General features: G+C 38.1%; 1 long non-coding RNA gene across 1 annotated transcript; it reads right to left on the minus strand.

The window, feature by feature from the left end:
* Nucleotides 1-301: 301 nt before the first annotated feature.
* On the minus strand, nucleotides 302-830 carry LOC116716401 (uncharacterized). The gene is made up of 2 exons (XR_004338458.1): nucleotides 594-830; nucleotides 302-556 (listed from the first exon to the last, which is right to left on the minus strand). It is a non-coding gene; the product is annotated as an uncharacterized LOC116716401 (long non-coding RNA).
* Nucleotides 831-6,339: the final 5,509 nt, after the last annotated feature.

Below are 6,339 nucleotides of genomic sequence, written 5' to 3' on the forward strand. Positions count from 1 at the left end.
TGGCCAGGTCGTATAGTCAGTGAAAGTATCAGTCAGTCATCATTTTATCAAAATTTTACTGTAATTTTATCAAATTTACTGAAGTTTATATCAATTTACTGAAGCTTCAGAAATTGTCCAATGTTTTATTAACGTATTTTCATATGTCAATTTAATTAATTTTAAACTCCAATCTTAAGGAACGTTTTTAAAATCCCGTGCACATTTCAAAGAGACATCTCAAAGTTATGTTAAAATCAAACCACAACCAATAATTTAGTGTTCTGGTACCAGTTTTGTACTTAACTCCTATTTTTATTTATTTATTTTTAAACTAAAAGACCACGTTTCGCCATCGTTCTACTTTCCCCGTTAAAACTGTTCTACGAACCCCGACCATAAAATAGCGTATAGCACGTGTCGCAACTCAGTGTCCATAATAACTTCACAATAAAACGCAGCCAAATCAATGCAAATTCACACACACAGCGCTATTCAAACAACCGAACACTCTGCTGAAACACACAACCAGCCCGAACTCGCGCACGCGCACACACACGGCCACGCAGATACACACCTTACGCTTCCACAGCAGCTGGCACACAAATCAGTACACACAGAGAAATACAGAGACACAAACACAGTTTCAGACAAACGTAAAAGACAGACGGGGAAGAAATAAAATAAAATAAAATGCCGGCTAAAAACTGCATTAATTTCCAAACTTATAAACTTAGTCCTATATTCTCCGCGAGTGATGCAACTCGGCCCAATCCTGTGAATTTTCCAACTTGTAAACTGAGTCCTCCGAGTGATACAACTCAAAAGCCAATATAAGTCCAATAGAGCGATTCAGCGAGTCCAATAAAGTCCTGTTTAAAGAGTGATTCAACTCAAAACCCAATATAAGTCCAAAAAAGCGATTCAGCTCGATTCCAATATAAGTCCTGTTTTAAGAGCGATTCAACTCCTTTTCAATGTTTCACCAGAGAAAAATTAATTTAACATACTTTTCAATCCTTAAAGTCCATCCCAGACCGGTGATTTAACCGAGGTAGGTCAATATAAGTCCGCTGGAGCTGAGTCAAATCTCCGGGCCGATTCAAGCCCACACTAAATTTCATGCACTTAAAAATTCATTATTTCAGAGGCACAAGAACGAATCCTCAGGGCTAAAGAGACAATTAACAAACCCAGCAATTCCGACAGAGGCTACGTAAACTCCTACTGTCTCGACCAGCCACGATCACTTGTAGTGTGCACGTTCCGTCCAATTAGTAAACAACAGACTCTTTTAAAACAATCTGTATTCTCCTGCCTTCTCGAGACTCTGCGTGGCTGCGCACAACAAAAGAGTAATTAAAAAACGTCTTACCGCACGAGCCGAACGGATCGATCGGGGAGAGACCGCCACCCGCCAAGATTCCAGAACCGGACGAAGCCCCCAAATATTAAAAATGAGGATCATTAATGCTAGCTTTGGACAAAACGTTTGGCTCTTTTCCTCTTTAATCTTGCCCGGGATCTTCCGAGTCCTTGGCGAGTGACGCTCTCCGTGCAGCGACGTGCAGCGACCGCGTGCTGGTAAAACGAAACAACGACAAAGCGTGTTGACGTCACAGATCACAGAGTTTAATCTCATACAAAGCAATGAACAACAAAACTGCAGAGGAACAGAGATATGCATTTTCTCATGAAAATAAAAAACACATAAGGGAAGACACACGAAACACATAAGACAGACAAAGGCGCCCACGTGGAGTAAAAAAATGAAAAAAAACTCTCTGTTGGCTTGCTGACTTGTACTTTTAATGAAAGAGGTGTTTCCCTATTTAATATATGCAGTCAAGGCGTTCCGTTCTTTGACCAATTAGAAACTTAGAAACTCCCCTCATCACAGCCCCGATGTCTGGTTTTTGTCTAGACGAAAAGGGGGAACCACTCCGTCTTGGGCCGTGCCAGGTACGGGGAGAGGCGCCAAGAAGTCTCTTCTGCTCTCTCGGAATTGTAAATTTTATTGCTGTGTCTGTCAAAAGGGGGAGGAAAAAAGGCCCTGCTTTGTCTGCTGAATTCCCAACTGCTCAACAGAAACTATTCCAAATTAAAGTGTTGGCTATACCTTTACACATGTCGTGGATTAGCTATATTAAGCACCAAACAATAATTATTTTCTTTACCTAGGAACGTCTTATCGCGCTGGGACTTAACCCTAACTTCAGTGGCCTCTTACCTCAACCAGGTTTCACTACATTTGATTTGCTTTTTTAGCTCAATCTTTTAAATAATCAGCTGAGCTTTAAAACCTCGTCTGAGTTTCTGTTGAATGAAGGAGTTTTGCCTCAATGCTGCTCGGCTCACCAGGAATTGGCCTTAAAAGTAAATATGTTTAAACAGATTTTCTCTCCTTTTACTTTTTAAGGAGTAAAAGGAACAGATGAACTCATGTTCATTCATGTTTATTGGAATAAACATGAGTTCATTCCAATAAACTCATGTTATTGGAATGAACTCAGCTCAGCTTTAAAAGTCATCTCAGTGATAACTGTTGGATGATGGAGTTTTATCTTAATGCTTCTCTGAAGGGGCTTGAATTTGGTTTTAAAAGTCTGATATTTTAACCAAGTTTTATTTTGTTTTATTTGTCTTCAAACTCTGTTTTGAAGACAGAAATCACAGCTCAGCTTCTGATTTCATTGTTGAGCTCCTGCTAGGTGCCAGAAATGTGTATTATCACGGTTCTGAACATCAGAAATGGACTTTAAAAAACCCAGAATGCATTGCATGGTGGGGCTTCATATTTCAGCTTCTAGTTCAGCTGTTTTTGCTGCAACCCCTAACAACCATATACTGTTTTCATCAAAATGAACTCCTCTATCAAACTAGATGACTTAGAATGAATTTGGAAACTTGTAGAAAATCAGCACCATGAGTCAGAATAGGGTGTTTATTGTTGAACTGTTGCCTGCTGCGAGCTTCAACACGAAAAAGAAAAACCTCCTGCTGGCTGCTTTGGGTAAGTACCCTTACCTATTAATGTGGTCATGGAGTTACAACGGAGCATTCTAGAGGTCTTGCGGTGTATGATGGCACTAGAATGGCTCTTTGGTTTCGTTTCAGGGATGATGGTTTGAACCCCAGCAAGTGTCTAGAGATCTGGAAAGCAGCAGCTGGTCCAGGTTCTTCTTCCTTGGGACAATGGCTGGGTGATGATGACTTGGTATGACTGCTAATGCTCATCCTCCTGGTTAGCGTTATGACACGGGGAGCCATACCAATCTGGTGCGCAGTTCATTTTGGCTAGCTTGATAAAGGTGAGTCGGTGCCCCACCAAGCAGACTCCCAGTACTCTACACAAACCAGACCAGCAGAGAATCAATCAATGCAGAGCATGCTGCATGTTAACCTTGCAGTGTTAACGGATAGCACGTGGGAAAGGTGACTCGGGAGTCTTGAATGCAGTCCAATCTTCTATAGCCTCACAAGCCCATGTGAGGCCCAAGACCATTTTGGCAGCTTCCATGCAGAAAAGCATGATGCTCTTCTTTGTGTGTCACACATTGGTCTTTGCAGTACAACAGCCAGCTATTGGCTATAGCAAGATCCTTAATTAGTACCCTCAATTTCCATTTTTTGCCACTTGTGTGGTAGCAACTCATAAGGTCAATTACACCCATCTTGGAGTTGTTATATGGACAATACTGGGTTGTGAGATGGTCACTTATTTCAGTTTGACGTCTTTGTGAGGTGTCTTCTTGCAGGGTTAGGTAATTATGCAAGTAGTGGCATGCTAACCCTGTGCCACTACCTTTTTTTTTTTTTTTTTTTTTTTTTTTACCAGAATACTGTTTGGATCAGATGCTTCCATGGGAACTTTGGCTTCTGCAATCACCCATTTTGGCTGTCCCCTGTAATGTTTTCTAGTCTACAACTAACATGTGGCAGTAAAATGACCTCATGTGGATGCCGGGTGATAGGAGGTTACGTTCCACATATATTTGTACATGGCCCCTTAAGTTACAGTTCTAAAATGTGAGCTCAAGGTGGTGAGAAAATTGGAGTATAGGTTCATACAACTTTTCTTAAAGTGAATATCTTGTAGTTTTAACAAGTGTGCACATTTAAACCCTTCAATGCTGAAAAATATAAATGTACTTTACTATTTTTTAAGGAATAGTACTGCTGTGCAAAACCTAACTTTAAGGTTTAAACTTTAAGGTTTAAACTTTAAGGTTTAAACTTTAAGGTTTAAACTTTAAGGTTTAAACTTTAAGGTTTAAACTTTAAGGTTTAAACTTTAAGGTTTAAACTTTAAGGTTTAAACTTTAAGGTTTAAACTTTAAGGTTTAAACTTTAAGGTTTAAACTTTAAGGTTTAAACTTTAAGGTTTAAACTTTAAGGTTTAAACTTTAAGGTTTAAACTTTAAGGTTTAAACTTTAAGGTTTAAACTTTAAGGTTTAAACTTTAAGGTTTAAACTTTAAGGTTTAAACTTTAAGGTTTAAACTTTAAGGTTTAAACTTTAAGGTTTAAACTTTAAGGTTTAAACTTTAAGGTTTAAACTTTAAGGTTTAAACTTTAAGGTTTAAACTTTAAGGTTTAAACTTTAAGGTTTAAACTTTAAGGTTTAAACTTTAAGGTTTAAACTTTAAGGTTTAAACTTTAAGGTTTAAACTTTAAGGTTTAAACTTTAAGGTTTAAACTTTAAGGTTTAAACTTTAAGGTTTAAACTTTAAGGTTTAAACTTTAAGGTTTAAACTTTAAGGTTTAAACTTTAAGGTTTAAACTTTAAGGTTTAAACTTGCGAAGCGTGCGGTACCTACCGCGTCCACCAGGGGCCCCGAAGAGCAGTTCTTTTTGTTTTGGGATAATGTGCTGATTGGTTCATGTTTGATTTTCATAATTCTTCTAATGCAATGTGGGTTGCTGGATGTTTAACGACCAAATAAAGTTTTTAAAGAATCTTTGTGTATTTTTTATGCAGCTGACTGTGTACACATATAATAACTAAACCTTCATGTTAATCCTCCATGCCATTTTTGCTGTATTATAAGTTTTCACATTTAGTTTCACAGCTTAAATTAGTAAAAGCAGAAACATCTCAAGTTGATTTCAGCTTTAAGCTACTAATTTAGCCAGCAGTTTATTTTTTGCAGTATTCAGACTGAAGATGTTTTTTTTAATAAAACAGATGAGAATCTTTTCAATCAAAACTTGTTTAATTAAATCAGCTATTGAATTAGAATAATAACTTGTATAAAACTGCCATTTCTGTCTGGTTAATGGTGCAGCAGATCCTGCAGGGGGCGCTCTGGGGCCTCAGTGTCCAGGTCGGTTACAGTCACATCTCCCAGACTCCTGAATCTTCTGGTTCCTTCCTGAAATGATTTCCTGCAATAAAATGTTGGTTGGAAATGAGCAGAAAACTGAGAAAAACCTGAAAAAGTTCAAATGTGACCTAAAGTTTTACAGCTCAACTCATACAAAGGAAAACATGAAAATAAAGGTGTTTATTGTCAGCTGGGTCAGGGGGCGGAGCCTCAGGTGTGTCAGCTCTAGTCAGGTTTGGATCAGAACCGGTTCAGACTCCGTGCAGCAGCAGAGCAGAGTCTGTATATTTTTGTTATTAATCAATTATCTTAAGAAAGCGAAATTGATAGGATATAAGGTTTCTTTTCTTTTTCTTTTTGGGGGGGCTTGGGAGTAATATATATGTAGCATCCCGATCCACACTCCATTCCAGTTCATGGCGGTAATGCACATCAATAAGTTGCTTGCCAACGCCAAAAAAGAAGAAGAGGAGCAGCGTCTGGATCAGGTGAGTGTTTTGCTGATGTTTTATTTACAATGTGAAATTAATCCACAGCATAAACAACCAAGCAGTGTAAGTGAACCAGGGTGTGATATTATTTAAAACAATGTGGTTGCAAGGAAGTAAATTTGGTAAGACTTTATTTGAAGGGGTGCACGTAAAAAGGACATAGGATTCTTTATAAATGTTGTCATGAAATGACACTTTTTATACAGGGTTTACACTTTTAATTGACTTTTATGTAATGTTTTAGCGTAAGTGTGCATAAAAATCTCATTATTTACCAAAAAAATTGACAAAGTTTACACTTTTACTGTGTGGGTTATTGAACAAAACTATAACGCTGCCCTTAGATCAAATATAACTCGGATTAAATTAATGAATGAAATATAAAATCAGTATTCCTGGATGTAGAAAATGTTTCTGTAAGGATGCAGTTGTGACCTCACACCACTAGGGTGCGCTAGCGGCCGCGCTGTTTCTCTTCTCTCTTGGAATAGAAGTAGCGAGCACGTTACCTTGTACAGTGCGCATGCTCACTGAGCATTGTTG

The sequence above is a fragment of the Xiphophorus hellerii genome, unplaced genomic scaffold, assembly GCF_003331165.1.
Source record: "Xiphophorus hellerii strain 12219 unplaced genomic scaffold, Xiphophorus_hellerii-4.1 PGA_scaffold_40__1_contigs__length_29911, whole genome shotgun sequence".
In the NCBI taxonomy this organism is placed as follows: Eukaryota; Metazoa; Chordata; class Actinopteri; order Cyprinodontiformes; family Poeciliidae; genus Xiphophorus; species Xiphophorus hellerii.